At 44.7% G+C, this 17,464-nt stretch overlaps 1 pseudogene; it reads left to right on the forward strand.

Moving 5' to 3' along the window:
* Window positions 1-1,576: 1,576 nt before the first annotated feature.
* The window catches only part of LOC128058070 (serine/threonine-protein phosphatase 4 regulatory subunit 1-like), a 64,677-nt pseudogene continuing 48,789 nt past the window's right edge, over window positions 1,577-17,464 (forward strand).

The following is a 17,464-nucleotide window of genomic DNA, read 5'->3' on the forward strand; positions in this document are numbered from 1 at the left end:
GCTGCCATGTTATTGTAAGATATATTTAGCTTCAAAAGACAGACTTGGAAAATGTATTAGTATTTGCAGGACAGTGTATTTCTTTCCAAATGTTCAGGTTTTAAGAGGTAGCTATGAAAGAAGTTGGAAAAAGGTATACTCCTATTGATGAAGAAAACTAGATGCCAACAAATGGTGTGTGTTTCTTTGTTGGAAATAGGATTAGCTAAGTTTGAGGAATACAGATAGACTCTTGGAATAGAACGAGTGGAGTATGTTCAAGCTTGAATAAAAGACACCCTCTAGAGCAGGAAGGAAGCATTCTGTTTCACCTGCCCACTTTGGTCAGGTTTGTAACAACGTTGTGCTCAAGGACCACAACCAGGCGGAGAAACTATATTAATTTGAGCCCCAAACCAAACCACTGAACTTTTTCTCGAACTATTACATAAACTTGAATCAAAGATTGTCAAAAAAAATTTTAAGTAAAAACCTCCCTGTTGAGTGAACTAGTTTGAACAGGAACTCGAATGTATTAACAGTTGGGAAATAGAATGAAATCCAGGCATTAGATTGTTCTCTAAATCAGAGATGGGCATTTTTTTTTCCCATAAAGGATCAGACAGTAAACATTTTAGACTTTGCTGGCCTGAAGTCCTAATGCAATCACTCAAGTCTGCCATTGTAGTCTAGTAGCACCCACTGCTGCTGCTGCTGCTTCTAAGTCGCTTCAGTCGTGTCTGACTCTGTGTGACCCTATGGACAGCAGCCCACCAAGCTCCTCTGTCCATGGGGTTCTCTAGGCAAGAATACTGGAGTGGGTTGCCATTTCCTTCTCCAAGTAGCACCCACAGTTCAGTTCAGTAATGGACATAGTTGTTTGCTAATAAAGTTTTATTTACAAACACAGGCAGTGGGCTGGATTTGGCCTTCTGCTCTAAATCAAACTTGATTCTATTTTTACCCTCCTTTTTTGAGGGGGTGGTTTAATTGAAGTGCAATTTACAATGTTGTGTTAGGTTCAGGTGTACAGCAAAGTGATTCAGTTATATATATATTATGTATGTATATAAATCTTTTATATATTTATCTTATAGATATTCTTTTTCAGATTCTTTCCCGTTATAGGCTATTGTAAGAGTCAGTGTGGTGGGAGCCGAGTCAGCCTTGCTTCCTGTCGATAATCGTAATGCATTTTACTCCAGTTGTTCTGTATTTTCCATTTCCTGTGAGAAAAACAGATGAACACCAGAGATTCCCTGGAATTGTCTCTGTTTAAAAAGAGAGTTTTATATGGCTTTCTACACCACAAATTAAGATTTTTTTAAAGCAGAAATTTCTGCAACAAAGTCTAGCTAATGAAAGAGGAAGCAATTCTGAGCTTCAGAACATCACTTAGCCTTAACCTGATTGGGGAAAAAAAATTAGAGATGAGGGCAGGTGCTCACTTTCCCTGTGTGGAAAATCATCTGGGTAATAGAGTTCCTCCGGCACCTCCCAGGCACCAGCCTGTGGGAGGTGCTGGGGGAAGAGGGATGAAGAATCCCTGGGCTCCATCCCAGAGCTGCTCCCACCTAGAGGGCAGGCAAGAGTAGCGATGGCGCAGACGGGAGGTGCCGGTTGATTTGGCTCAAGCCCAGGAGGGCCATGGGCAAATGACCTCAGTGAGAACTTCCCAATGAAGCCAAGGAGCAGAAGCCAGGCCAGAATGAGTTGGGAAGGCTCCAGGGGTTGAGGCAGTGTTGGCCTGCAGTCCTGTAGCTCAGTGATCATGCATTGAGCACCCACTGTATTCCAGATGCTGGCTGGCCTTTGGGCATTTTGAGGAATAGTCACTGCTTTGGAGAGCTCCCAGTCTAGCAGTGAAAACAGACCCTTTCCAGAAGAAGCAGTTGGAGAGGTTAGAGAGGTTGAAATCATTTGCTTTTCTTCTTAGATAGAAGAGCCCAGAACAGATTTGTGTTATTTGTATCTATTCTGAGAATCTTAAACAAAACAAAACAAAACAAAACAAAAAACAGTTCCATGCCTGGTTATTTGCCCAACAAAATGTGAACACATGTTTTCAAAAAGTCACTGTCAGAACTTCCCTGGTGGTCCAATGGCTAAGACTCCGCTCTCCCAATGCAGGGGATCCCTGTTCAATCCCTAATCAGGGATCTAGATCCCACATGCCATAGCTAAGAGTTCACATGCTGAAACAAGATTCTACATGCCAAAATGACCCAGCACAGCCAATAAAGGAAAGAAGACAGGGTCATAGTTGCACTGTTCTTAATAGTTAAAAACTAGAACCCACCCACATGTCCTCATTGAGTACAAAGGATTATAAAGTGTAGTTATGTTCACACGATGGAAACAATGCCGCTGTAAGAGTGAGTGATCTCCAGCTTCACTCAGTAAGACGGATGAACATCATATAGTGGTCGGTGAAGGAAGCCATACACAAAAGGTAGAGACTGCGTGACTATTTACACAGAGCACAGAAATGGCACGGCAATCTCTGTAATCTGATGAAGAAGGCAGGAGAGTGTGCCCCCACCCCCCCAACACATGTAAGGCAGAAAGTGGGAGGGAGAATGGGAAGGGGAGGGCAGGTTGGAGAAGCTGGAAGGATTCTTGAGCTGAGTATATTCAGTTTAAAAGTTTGTCATGCGGATCACTTACTAGCTATACACTTTTCTGAAAAGCATTGCTTTTTAATGAAAGGCACAGGGGAGAGCATAGCCATGGGTTGGGGGGAGGGGGTCAGTGCAAAGAGGAAGATGGTGGAGAGCAAGCGGGGCAGGTGAGGGCAGGGCAGGACGTGTGAGCTGGGCATGGAACTCGTGCATCCAAACGCGCATCCAAACTAGCACATCCTCAGAGGAGTGTGCTTCTTTCCACAAGGAGAAAGGTGACCCTCCTGGCAACTTGGCCGAGGTGACTGTTAGGAAAGTGGTGTAATGTCGGCCCGCATTGCTTGACTGCATCAAGTATCTTGAGCAGCAAGAAAATAGAGCCAAGACTCCACCTGCTAGTGCAGGAGACATAAGAGACTCGGGTTGGATCCCTGGATCAGGAAGATCCCCTGGGAGAGGGCATGGCAACCCTCTCTGGTATTCTTGCCTGGAGAATCCCATGGACAGAAGAGCCCGGCGGGCTGCAGTTCGTAGAGTCACAAAGAGTTGGACATGACTGAACTGACTTGGCACACACATGCACCCACCCATAACACTCACCCCCAAGGTTATTGGTTTTCTTTTCCAACCTTTTTTCCTTTTTGAATCTGCCTCATGTCTGGGGGGGAAATCACTGCATTTTATAGCAGCACTCTTGCACTCATTAATGCTGTGTAGACTCTGGCCCCCTCACCCCCACCTCCTCCAGTTCTATCCCCAGCCAGGTGGGTCGGCAGGAAAATTGAGATGTGTAATATCACCGTGGAGCCCATGGCAGCTGGGAGCTAAAGAGGGCTTGCCTGTCAGGTAACCTGAGTCAGTGTGTCCCCTTGACCGTCAGTGTAAAAGTCAGACTCATAAATAATGGCCAAGTTTTGGAAGCTGTGATTAAAGCCACAAATCAAAGAGGAATTTCCATGTATGCAAGGTGTAGAAAGGCCAGCGTCTTGTGAGTTGGGTTGGTCTGTTCAGCCAACCCATAGTGCAAGTAGTAACAACCATCAGTAGCCCTCCAAGATCTGTGATAGAGAATATTATGCATCAGACGGATCTGCTCATACAGGAGCTAATAAATCTGTGTGGGTCTTGTTAGAGAATGGCATTTATACAGAGAAAGTTTGCCTGAGCAACTAGCTGTTGAAATTTAAGTCAACAAGGACCTGCAGTGTTCAGGGGTCGATCCTTCTCCCGCCTCCCCCAAAGCCAGTGAAGAATCAAGAATGCTCTTTCTTTTTCAGATGGGTTGGGTTTGTCTAGTCTAGCTTTTAGAAATAGTCCCAATTTAAGAATTCGCATTAGTATTTATAAGCCTGTTAGCAAGAAGGATGAAGCCACTTTAAATAATACATTAATGGATGGTTTACTCTTGTCTCCCCCCAAATCATTTAAGGCCTTGCAGAGACTTAGTTATTGTTCATTGAAGAGTGGCTAATGAGAAGCGCAAGAATTATCAATTATGTAAGTTCTACATTAATTCAGTTTTATCACTCTCTCCCCCCTTTTTTTTAAGTGCACATTTTGCAAATAAGGCTAGACTCCTTGTCAGCCGTCATCAACCAGTCTTCTCACATTTTGAAACGGACACAGACGGGGGCCCATCTGTCATCTTCTCTCAACCAGTGTCCCCGAGTGCTGTGTTAAAGAATGGAAAATTGAGATTGGGTGGCTAATTGGGCTGGCTCAGGGTGGCCTGTCTCACTGAGTCATAGTGACAAGATGGCACGTTGAATGGAGAACCCTAAATTCTGGGCATGTCTGGAGAAGGAACGCTTAATGAAAACACTGGGCTAGTCATGCTCTAATATCCTGCCTCCATTTCTACTCCTGTTCATGTCTGGGCCAGTAAAGTTATCTCTCTGGGCATGTTTTACTGTGTTTATTTTTTCTCACCTTTCTGCTTCCAACCAGTTCTGGGATAGCTGCTCAGCCAGGGTTTGGTGGCTTCGAGGGAAGTCTCTGGCTTCCCAAGCCACTCCGAGGCAGCAACAGCCTTTCTTTTCCCCCTGCTGTGCTCTTCCCTCATCCAGAATTATCTCTTTCCCTTTCCCAGATCCCCTCTCTCTTCCTCTGTGGTGGACTCCTACTCAATCTTCAAAGTCCAACTCAAATACCCACCTGTCCTAGGGAAACACTTCCTTCCACCTCCTTCTGTAAGCAGAGCCAGTCTCCTCCCTGCTTTGTTTATACCTGAACTCCATGGCTCTTGTCACAGGGGGATTGTGTGTTGTTATGTGTGGGAAGGTCTTTGTTCCCTGGGGGGCCTCTGGAGTCTGGGGACCATGCCTTTGCCATCTCTGAATCTCCAGTACTCTGTTGAATTATGGTTTACTGTCGTCTCCTGAAGTCAACCACGGTGGATAGAGAAGAGGGTGCTTGCAATGGGTCTGCTGTGAACACACCTTCTGTTTTTTTTGTACCAGATCCTCTAATCCTTTTCTTGATGGGAAATGATGTGTAACATTTCTTTTCTTTACCTCTTTTTATTAGCTTGTATCTAATGTACTTTGAACCTGTACGTCATATCCACCTAACATTATATTTGAAGTGTTAGTTCACACTCAGCCTGTTTTAAGACAGATTCGTGTCTTCTGAAAAGCACTGATGCACACGCAGATGTCCACTGTGTGTTTTGGCCAGAGCAGTCTCATCCAATGTATTCTTTGTCCCAGCCTGTTTTAAAAGATGCATATACTGACAGCGTGCATTATTTTTGGTAGATGACCCTTGAGTAACCAGTTAGTATAGAAGAGGCTATAAACCCCTTTTCCCACCCCACCCCCCAGGTTTATAACTTTCAGAAATATAGTTAATGAGAAAAGAGTTTTGTTTGTTATTTCTACTTAGTCACCTAGCATCAGGTTAAAAGGGTAATAGTGCTATTATAATTCGTGAACTGACCGGGACCTCACTGAAGAGAAGCCAACCTCATCTTTGGTTGTTGTGAGCTTAAGACCACTGCTCCACAGCCACTCTGGCTTTGGTTGGATGAGCATTATATCTCTTAGTTGGTCAGCTGGGTTTTTTAACTTGGACCATTCCACTGGAGGGCAGGTAGCCACCACAGCTACTGACTGATATGCACCAGAGTCATGGGAACATGGACCCTATAGTTCAGGAACCATGTGGATATGGAGATGTGCAGTGGGGGACAGGGTGCTGAGCAGAAGGTGTGGTGGGAGGGGGCCCTCACCCCTACAAGGCAAAGAGCCACTTCTTAGCTCTTCAGCCTTTGTCATTATTTGTCATTTTTTGGTAAGAAATCAGTGAAGGTGAAGGTGTTAGCCGCTCAGTCATGTCCAACTCCATGTAACCCCTGTGGACTGTAGCCCACCAGGCTCCTCTGTCCATGGGATTCTGCAGTCAGGAATACTGGAGCGGGTTGCCAATCCCTCCAGGGGATCTTCCTGACCCAGGGATTGAACCTGCGTCTCCTGCATTGCAGCAGACTCTTTTCTGTCTGAGCCACCAGGAATCAGAGCCCAAGAAGTCAATGTGGTCCTGTGTAGACTTGCCAATGAATCTAACACATGGCACAAACTTAGCAGCTGCTGCTTGAAAGTCATTGCATAGATGGCAAATGAAGCCAGTCATGATCAGTATTGTTTTTTAAATGTTTTACATGGGACCAAGAAGCCTTGAAGTTATTAGAGTCTATTTTCTTAAGAAGTCTTTGCTTTTCCATACTATTTTAAGCTTTCATGAATGGGGTAGGTAATTTTTTTTTTTTCAAATGTGAGAAAGTATAAATTTGAACAAATTCATACCCGACTTCATATTTCATTTCTAGCTTGGATGCTTGAGATTCCTGATGTTTCTGGGTGACCTGGACTCGTGGAGCTTCAGAATAATCAACTGCTCCTGGTGTCACCGTGTCCATTAGACCTTTACTTCTTATTCCCGTGAACAGTTGCCAGACAGTTTGCTCCATGGGCAGTGGCTAGAAATGTACATCCTAGAAAATTCTTTCTGAGCAGGGGCCATTTTGTGTGTTACTGGCACTGTCAGGAAGGCACAGCAGGCTAGCTTGACAGTTCTTTACCATGTATCCATTCGTTCATTCAGCAGCTTCTACTGATTGCCAGCTGTGTGCCAGGCATGTCAAAGAGTCAGTGACAGATTTTTTCCCTGGGTGCAGCGGCGGGGGTGTGGGGGTGGACCCGCCGTAAGCAGCAGATGCAGGAGGAGAATGTTCTCTGTCTCAGGAGATGATCCAGTCCCTGAAAAAATAGAGAAGTGGATCAGGGTAGGGTGGGGCATAGGCGGGAGGCGTGCAGTTTCAAAATCAGGTGGTCAGGGCGGACCTCAGTGAGAAGATGAGGGAGCAGAGATTTAACTGAGAAGAAGGACTTTATCAAAGAGGACACCTTGGGAAGCAGACCTCTGGGCAGAGGGAAGCCCTGGGTCATGTAACGACCCCCCTACACCAGGGAAGTGACCAGAGTCGGGGAACAGTGAGGAGCTGCGTGGTTGGAGGACAGGGTTGGTGGGGGTGGGGGCAGGAGTAGTGGGAGGTGAGGTCTGAGAGGCCAAGGAGGGCCAAGGGGGCATTCCTGCTGACCTGAAGCCCCTTCCCTTATGGGACCATCCACTCAACCAGGGGCTGCCCAGGTAACGACACCTGACACGTCTTTCTTTTTCAAAGTGGTTCTTAACTAGGGACCTGTGGCAATGTCTGGAGACGTTCTTATTTTCAGAGTGGGGACAGGGTGCTCCTGGGCACCTGTGAGTTGAGGCCAGGAAAGCTGCGGGGTGTCCTGTGACGTACAGAGCAGCCCCACAACCAAGACTGACCACGCCAACTCCTGCCGGGGCTGAGAAACCCTGCTCTGTTATTATATAGGTCATCCACTGTTGGTTGATTTTGTTTGTCTTTGAAGACTCAATTAGAAAAAAATTAAAATGTCATAGTGTGAAGGTCACTCAGTCATGTTTGACTCTTTGCGACCCCATGCACTGTAGCCCACCAGGCTCCTCTGTCCATGGAATTCTTCAGGCCAGAATACTGGAGTGGGTAGCCATTCCCTTCTCCAGGGCATCTTCCCAACTCAGGGATCAAACCCAGGTTTCCTGCATTGTAGGCAGATTCTTTACCCTCTGAGCCACCAGGGAAGCCCTAAAATGTCATAGGAAGAAGTTATTAACCCCAGTGTCTGGTCAGAATGCCATCAGAGTTGACACTGAACTTGCTGGCTCTTTTCATTCCCTTTATGGGAAGGGGTTCCATATCGGCCTTGCATGTTCTTCTCAGTAAACTCTGCTGCTTTTATGGAGTAGTTAAACAATTTAAATACTTTATTTACAAGTAAATAGTAATACTCTCATTGATATGGTTTCAAGTAGGATTTTTGAAAAGGGCCAGCATGTTGATCCACACAAAAGAAAATGTTCACCTACATTTGGAATTTGGAATAAAAGATACTATTGTTTGCATACGAATGTGATCCTATTAGTGGGAATATTTTCCCTGGATTACACAAATCCAGTAATTGTCAGGAGTCGGTCATTTATGTACCACTTTTCTTATTTCTGCTTTATCTATATACTACCTGTAATTGTCTTTATATCAACTAATTTCTTTTGTTTAAAAACATGTTGAGAAACTTGTATGAGTCCTACTCTTTGTGACCCCATGGACTGTAGCCTGCCAGGTTCTGTCCACGGGATTTTCCAGGCAAGAATACTGGAGTGGGTTGCCAGTTTCTTCTCCAGGGGATCTTTCCTACTCAGAGATCAAGCCTGCATCTCCTGCACTGCAGGTAATTCTTTACCAACTGAGCCATCAGGGAATAAGACAGAAGTAAAATGACATGATAAAACTCTAGATAGACACAGTTGTCTGGTAAAGATCTAAGTGTGAGATCTGCTCTGTATTCGAAAGGAAGATGAGCCAGTTTAAAACAGACCAGTGTGAAAGGAAGCTTTCTTTCTTTCTTTTCTTTTTTTAAATTGTTTTTTGCCATATCGTGAGACGGGATTCTAGTTTCCTGACCAGGGATCGAACCGCACCCTCTGCATTAAGGCAGAGTCTTTTTTTTTTTGTTTTTGTCTGATAATCTCTTTATTTCTCTTTCTTTTCTAAAAAAAAGCTTTTTGTTTTACATTGGAGTATAGCTGACTAACAGTGTTGTGATAGTTTCAAGTGGACAGCAAAGGGACTCAGCCATACATATATCCATTCTCCCTCAAACTCCTCTCCCATCCAGGCTGCCATATGACATTAAGCAGAGTTCCCTGTGCTATACAGTAGGACCTTGTTGGTTATCCATTTAAAGGATAGCATTGTGTAAATTATAAATTCTATGATACCAAGTTATAAGGTTTGGTTCGTATTGCTTTTAAACCATCATGTATATTTTGAAGAAATTAGGCAGAAGAATAGTTTTTAAAACTTTTACCCATATATATACCGTTTCCAGCACTCTTTACCTTCTGAAGGTAAAGTTTCCAGGTGATCCCGTTCTTCTTCAGCCTACAGAACTTCCTCAAGTGTTTCTTGCAGTGTGCATTAGCTGGCAATGTTTAAGAGGATGTATTAAATAAATTCTTGGTGTGTGCTTTTTTCTGTTTCTTGTCTGATGGCGTCTTTGTTTCATCTTCCTCCCTGAAGGCCGTGTCACTGGATGTCGAGTTCTGGATTGATGTTTTCTCTTTTGGTGCCTCAGTGGTTTACTTCCATGGTCTTCTCCCTCCACTGTTTCTGGTTGAGGAGTCAGGAGATACCCCGACCATTACTCCTTGTACGTCATTTTTTGTTTTTTTCTTGGCTGCTTTCTAGATTCTCTTTGGTTATCAGCATTTTGAGTGTGATGTGTCTAGCTGTAGTTTTCCGAGTACAATTGACCCTCGAAGAACTTGGATTGGAACTGCTCAGGTGCACTTATAGGCAGGTTTTTCTCAGTAGTAAATACTCCAGGGCTCCATGGTCTGTGGCTGGTTGAATCTTTGGATGCAGAGGAACCTCTCATTTGGAGGACAGACTCTCAAGTTCTATTCGGATTAACCCCGACGTGTTCAGGGGCCAACTGTATTTATCTTCTTGATGTTGCTGAGATCCTTGAATTTATGTACTTATTTATTTCATTGAATTTGGGGAATTCTTGGACATTATTTAGTCATCTTTATCCTGTTAAGTCTGCTCAGTGAATTTTTGAATTTGAGATGCTGTTTCAATTTTAAGAATTTTATTTGGTGTCTTTTTATAGTTGACATTTCTTTGCTGAGACTTACTGCTTTTTCAGTCATTATAGGCATATTTTATTCTCATTAAAAAAAAATTGTATTTATTTGGCTGCTTCAGGTCTTAGTGGTGGCACCAGGGCTCATTCTTTAGTTGTGGCATGCGAAATCTAGCTCCCTGACCAGGGATTGAACCTGGTTTTGCTGCATTGGGAGCCCGAATCTTGACCACTGGACCACCAGGGACATCCTTAAAGGCATATTTTCTTTTACATCCATAAGCATTTTATAATAGTTGTTTTAAAATATTTATAATTCCAACATTTGGATCCTTTGAGTCTGCTTTGACTTTTTTCTCTGTTAGCTAGTTTATGTTTTCTTTGTCTATTGAGTAGCTTTGGATTGTACCCTAGGTGTAGTGAATAGCCTGTACTGTAAAAAGGTCCCTGGATTCTGCTGTATGCCTCCAAAGAGTGTTGATTTCTTTGTTTTGTTTTATTTCATTAGGCATTCAGATTGACAGTTCCACCTGTTCCCATTGTCTCTCCAGTAATGGAGAGTACCCCCAATCTCAGTTCGATTCCCTTAGTCTTAGCTGTGCTGGAGCTTGCCACACAAATGCATGGTTTAGGGGCCAGGCCAGAGTTTAATGCGAGGACTTCCCCTTTATGATGTTTTCCTTTCTGGTTCTCCCCACCCCCAACTCCTACCCCCCCCCCCCCCACACACTTTCTGGTGGCTGTGGTTACCCTAAACTGCGGAGGTAAAAGCATACATAATGTCAATAATATAGTGTATGAAGTGATTTAGTAATAATAATAGCAGCTGACATTTTCAATGTGTGTATGTATGTCATATGCTATATAACTGTATCTAACTATCTACTACTGTCTTTTAATCTACACTACAATAGTCATCACTGGTAGGCATACATTTTATTAGAGTGAGAAACTGTGCATCAGAGAGGTGAGCTGTTTATCTGGAGTATGGACCTTCTAAGAGGCAGAGCTGGGTTTCAGATCAGGTATTTTGACTCATTCTCCTATTGAACATACGTTATGCCTCTGATGTCTATTAAGTGAGAGGCCCAGGATTTAATCTTTAATTTTTTCTCTGTTTTCTTCAGATGGCTTTCTTGGCCATTGGTGTTCTACATGGCTTCTAAGTAAGGACTTGTTATTAATCATTCAGTTCAGGATCTGTAGTTCTTTAAATTGAATATTCACTTCCCCTCCCCCCTCCCCCATTCTGGAAGGTTGTTAGCCATTATCTCTTTGACTATTGCCTCTCCCTATTTTCACTAATCCCTCCTGGAATTCCTCTTGGGCTTATCTTAGACCTGAGCATTCCATTCTTCAGGTGCCTTAATTGCTGTCCCAGATTTCCAAGCCTTTAGTTCTCTGTGCAGAGTTCTGGGTGATTTGTCAGCTCAATCTTCCAGCTCACTAACTCTCTCTTGAGCTGTGTCTAAACTGCTATTTAAGCCAGCTACTGAATTTTTAATTAAATTGTCTTTATTTTTCATCTCCACTTGGTTCTTTTTCAAACGCGCCTGCTCCTCCTACCCCTCGCTCTCCTCTTTTTCCGTTATGATATCTACTTTAAAATCCTGTTCATTCTATGCATAATTATTTTGATAGTCTATTTCAGATTTTTTTTTCTCATATTTCTCATCTTGGGGTGCAAGTTCTCATTCGTTGTGTCTGCTCTCTCTTCCTCTGGGTGATAGTTTGAAGGTTTTTTTTTTATTGCATATTTATCTTCAGCAAGAATCATGTGATGAAGGCATATGCTTACTGAATTGTGAAAGTCTCTTTAGAACAGCTTGGGTGCTTCTGCAGACATACTTGGTGTTGGAGTAATTCTGGACAATGAGCCTCCCAATTGCTCAATGAGAGAGGCTCCTATGCTCTGTAGGCTGGGTCGGTCTGGTCTCTGCTCCCATGGGTCGTGCGAGGCTGTGGTTTTGATTTCTCAGGAGTGACTGTCCTTTACCTTGTTCCCACCTTAACTGTATCCTCTTTCCACAGCTGTCTTCTACAGGAGGCTTGGCTTCAAATTGACCACCCCTCTCTTTTATCCCCAGAAGTCTACTGCCTTAGACCTACCTGTGTGTAGGTCTTAAATGTTGACCGTAGGGTGTCAGCTTCTGCTGAGCAGTTGTTTCCTAGCAATGTACAAATAGTTATCTTCCAGGGGGCTGCTTTGCTGATCTCTGAGGCTCCCTCCCTTCCCCAGCCTCCTCACACTTCCTGCTCGGTGGCTGGAAACCCTCTAGGCGGTCAGCCACTGCTGCCTGGGCACAAACAAGGAGAGAGAGAGACCTTCTCTCAGGTATCCTCGAACTGGGCTGCTTGCTGTCCAGCACCTGAAAACTTTCCTTTCATTGATTCCCCTCCCCGCCCCCCCCCCCCCCCCCCCACTCCCCGCTTTCTGCTTGTGTTAACCTGGCAGGTCTTTTTACCTTCCTGCTGGAAGCAAAGTCTTTTCTTTCCTTGCTTCAGTCGCCTCAGAAGCCGTGACCCTTCCCTTTGGCTTTGTTGTTCTGTCAGCCTTCATCTCTGTAGGTTTTTCTGCTCATCTCTTGAAATAACACTGGGCTGGAATGGAAAACATTTAGGTTCTAAGAATCCCAGTTTTTGCTGCTGGCAATGGGGGCCCTGAATCTTAAATGAGGGAATTTATCAAGGCATGTTCTAAGGTCCCTTCTTGCTTCTTTATGATTCCATATTATAACATTCTTTTTTTTTAAATTTAATATTTGTTTTCATTCAAGTTTCTTTTGGTGTTTCTTCATTTCAGTACTTTTTATTGAGCACCTGTTAGTTGTCAGGTCCCATACTAGGTGCTGCGTTGACAGCCCCTCCATGGAGCGGGCAGAGCTGCTGGAGGATGAACACAAGCAGTCACAGATCCTGGTGCAGCAGCTTTCTTGGGATGAGGGGTCAGGACAGGAGAGCTGCAGCTCCAGGAGGGGCTGCTGCCGGAGACTGGCCTTCCCCTAGAGGTCGGGGAAAGGCTGTTTTGGACAGCACTGCCCAGGCTTGGGTAGGGTGTAGGGATTAAGAAGCAATAGTTTCTCAGGCAGTGGGACAAAATCATTGAGATGAAGCCTTTGGTGCATTTGAAGAACTAAGGGAACGCCTCATTAGCTGAATCCCAAATAGGGAGGAGGGAGGGACTTCTTTGAAAATTAAAATTAAAATTTTGGTTTCCTCTCTGGTAGTACAACACAGTGCAGTGTCTAGGGTCTGACTGAGTTCAAATTCTGACTCTGTCACTCTCTAGCTGTGTGACCTTTGGCAACTTTCTTAGCCTCGCTGAGCTTCAGTTCCCTTAACAAAACTAATACGGTATTGTCAGGGTTCAGTGAACTACTGCTCTACAGAAAGCTCTTAGCACAGTTCCTGGCTTACAGGAAGTAACCAATAAAATTTAGTTATTATCTGATATTTTATGGCTTATGGCTTTTACTTCCATGTATATAATTTGTGTAGTTTTATATAGTTAGTTTAGTAGAATCATTAATATTCTCTAATAACAACTATTCTTTTGTGGAACTAATTGCTAGGTTCTCTAGTTCTCTGATAAATAGAGTTTTCTGAAGAAAGCCTAGATATTGTTTGTTACTTTTAAAACAGGAGTTCTTAACCCATTAAGTACACAATTGGGCCTTAGAGAATCTTTTGAAACTTGATCCTTATGAAAAGTTGTGTTTGAAAAGAGTGTGTGTGTGTCTGTGAACATCATCCGGTCCCAAAGCTTTCTGCTTTAAACTCAGTGTCTTGAATCCCACTCCAGGCCGAGTCCGCAGTGCTCTGTGAACGCCTGTGGGACACAGGCTGGCATGTTCCTCCTGGTCCCTGAAAGGCACTGAAAAAAGCTCATGCAAAGCACCTGTAGTTGGGGGGCTGGTCCTCCCCATCAGGGATCCTGCAGAGAAATGACATAGTTGGTGGTGTCACACACATTATTTCTCCAAACCTATAATTCTTTAATAGAGTGCTCAGGGTCACTGTTACACAGTGTGAATTTTTAATAGGCTCTAACTACTAGCCTAAAAGAATTAGTTCAGAAAAAAATGTGATTAATGTTTCAAAGAGGGACTTCCCTGGTGGTCCAGTGGTTAGCACTTTGCCTGCCAATGCAGGTTGTGTGAGTTTGATCCCCGGTCAAGGGAGCTAAGATCCCCTGTACCTCCCCGTTTAAAAAAACCAAAGCATAAAACAGAAATAGTACTATAACAAATTAAAGACTTTGGAAATGGTCCACATATAAAAATCTTTAAGGAAAAAAAAATGTTTCAAAGAACAGTAAGCACCTAGGCACAAACTTGTCATTTCTTATTCTCAAGTCTGATCAGTTATTGCCTAAGGGTTTCTCTGTCTTCTGGGTAGGAATCCCCTGCTTTTCTGCTCCAATGGTGCTTCTTGCTCAGCTGTTGCTGTGCTGGGGAAGGGAAGGAAGCCTTTCCACCCCTGAAACGTGGGTTCGTAGAGGTTGGTGGCCAGGCTCAAGGCTGGACCCTGAGGGGCCAGATCTCACCGTCTTGACACACATGAACTCACTTGTTCCAGTGTCCGGACAGGGCCAGGTCGGGTGTAACACCCACTCTGCATATTAGAACATGGGAATGTAGACAGGCTGTCACTCTGGTCACACTGCCGATGCATAGAAGTTGGCGGATTCATTCCATTCCAGGAACGTTTGGTTCAAGAGCCCCTGAGCTCAGCCACCCCGCTACATTGGAGGGAGGGGGTGCCTGCCTCGCTGTGGGGACAAAGGGGAGTAGGGTTGAAGAGGAAGAGTCAGCATGACAGTGGGCTTCTCCTGGAGGAGGGTATGGCAACCCACTTTAGTATTCTTGCCTGGAGAATCCCCATGGACAGAGGAACCTGTCAGGCTACAGTCTATGGGGTCGCAAAGAGTCAGACACAACTGAGCGACTGAGCATGCATGCATAGGCTCCTTTTTGACCAGGGTGAGCTGGAGGCACCGTTGACATCCATGTAGGGGGGGTCTGGTTGGGGGCTGCCAGGCCAGGGCTTACTTGATGGGGATCGATGTCACAGGGTGGGAGAAGCTGCGTGGTGGGACTTTCAGACTGAGAGAAGATATGGTGCTGTGGACTTGCTCTCAGATTCTTGCTTAGGTGTCAGACTTCTTTCTCTTTTGACTGTTTTAAACCATCATGTTTGTGTAGAGCTCCGTGGCCAGTTTTCACAGGGGCGAATACTTTGTGAATGAACATCCTCTGCATCCCAGATGGCGGGGAGGGTCCCCTCCACGGCGGTGACAGGTGACTTGACATCAGACCCACAGCCCAGAGGGGTGGCGTCCGGCCCTGTGCCACAGCTCTGGTCTTATCACCTTCTTCTGGTTAGACACCTGCCCGTGTCATCCCCAACGAATTGTCAGCAGCTTCAGCTGGAAAGACCTGCGAGAGCAGAAGGCATGCAAGTGGCCACATCTTACCCAGGTGTGACCCATCCAGTCATGCGAACTTACAGTGTGGTCCCCTTCTTCCCCTCCAGATGGATTTGAGGAGTATGGCCCTCAAAAACTGCAATGGCATGAGGGTGACAGCTTTCTTGGACATTCCAGGCCAGGACAACTTGCTTCCCCTCACTCATCTGCAAAAGTATGCTTTTTCAGCAGTCACATCTTCAACTGGTAAGCTGCACCCGGCCTCCACACGGTTAGGTGGCCACTGGTGGCCACGTGTCTGTGACAGCCTCATGGGAGCATGTGGAGGAAGAAGGCTACAGGCTCTTCCCTGGATGCTGGGATTCTTGTTATTAGGCTCTCCGATTATTCTTGTCACTGTCTTACTGACCACCTGGTAAGCCAGGAAAGGAGATAGTGATGGAATGTAATGGGGTTTAAACAACCAGGAAGGGGGACGCATCGGTGGGCGTGCCGCTCACCTACCTCGTGTCCTGATGGCACCAGGCTTCTGGGACCCTCGTGCTGCTTGTCCTGCATGCTCCATTGTCACTCCTCACGGTGCTGGCAGGACCATCCCCCGGGCTCAGCCCATGCCTCTTCCCTTCAGCAGCTGACCCTGACTGTTGTATCAGAAAGCTGAGACATGGCTTGTCAGTTCACTGTCCGCCCAAACCTACGTCTGCCAGCACTGCCCCCGCCTCAGAGAGGAGGGTGTGCTCAGGTTCCTGGCATCAGCTCTGTCCCCCGGCTCCTGTCTCCTCCTTCTCACCCTTCTACCAGCCCTTTCCTTCCACTTCTCTCAGTCGGAACAGTCCTCTGGGTCCACCTGGGCCTCCCGCATCTTCCCCGAAGGACAGGTTCTGTCAAGACTGGTTCCTACTCTGTTCACTGTCTTTTCTTATTTCTGCTACTCTTTAAAAAATTATATTCTCTGCTTTACATCTATTAAATGATAGAAGGCTCGCAGCAATTGCCACAATTATTATCCCAATTTTACAGATGGGAAAATGAGGGTACTCTGAGCCGTGTCCTTGATGAGCCGCTCTTCACTGAAACGTGGTCCACGATTCAACAGCTTTTTCTTTTAGCGTTGCTGCTCTTCGCATCCCGTGTAAGGCACTAGCGTATTTTCTCACCCTGAAACTTTATTGTTTCCCTTTCACCACCGGATCCGCCGTCCACCTTTAGTTGCTCTTCTTGTTCCTGTCTGATGCAAGGAGGGAGCCAAGTTTCGTTTCCCTCTACAGTCTCCAGTTAATCCAGTGCCCTTTATTGAAAGTGCTTTGCTCACTGAGCCCTGCTGCTTGCCCCCTTCGCCTTCCGTCAGGTGTCCCTTTCTGGACTCCCTTGTCAGTTGCGTCGGGCCGTTTATCTGTGGTTGCACCAGGAGCACTCTGCCTTCATCACTGCAGCTGTGTCGTCCCAGGCTTGGTATCAGGTAGAGGAAGTGCTTCATGGAAGGACAAGGTTATCCTGACTGCTCTTGGCCCTTGGCATTTCCAAATGTATCTTAGTACCAGTTTGTCAATTTTAGAAAACAAAACAAAAAATGTGCTTCAATTTTCATCTCATTGCATTGCATCTGTAAATCAGTTTGTAGAGAATTAGCATCTTTACCATACTTAGTTTTCTATTCCTTCCATTTTTTAAGCTTTTCTTCAATTTCTTTCTCTGTGTATATATACATGTATATACACATATGTATAACACATCCACATAAACAACTGTAAAGCTATAATACATAGTTTTCTGTTGTAGAGATCTTTCATATCTTGTTCAATTCAGTTCTAGGTGTTTGGTCTTTTATGCTAATATAAATTGTATCCTTTCTTAGAAGTTATAACTGCTGCTGACCTATGAACATGGAGTTGATTTTTATATTCTGATTTTGTCTCCGTTGATTATGTTAAGTTCACTTATTAACTTTAAGAACTTCCCTGTGGATTCTCTGGGTTTTTTACACATTACAGTGATGTTTGTGAAAAATGACGGTTTTATTTCTTCCTTTCCTATCTTGTTTTATTTCTTTGTTAGCTGCCTTTCATCAGCCTAAGAAAATTTGTATTTCTGATTTGTGTCTCTTTATATTCCTGTTTTGCCAGGAGATTATTTTTAAAGTTTCAAAGATAACCTCACACTTTGAGGAAAGTTTCACGAACAGTAGAAAGAATTCTTGTGTAACTTTTACCCAGATTTGTCAG

This window comes from Budorcas taxicolor, chromosome 13 (genome assembly GCF_023091745.1).
Source record: "Budorcas taxicolor isolate Tak-1 chromosome 13, Takin1.1, whole genome shotgun sequence".
Taxonomy (NCBI): Eukaryota; Metazoa; Chordata; class Mammalia; order Artiodactyla; family Bovidae; genus Budorcas; species Budorcas taxicolor.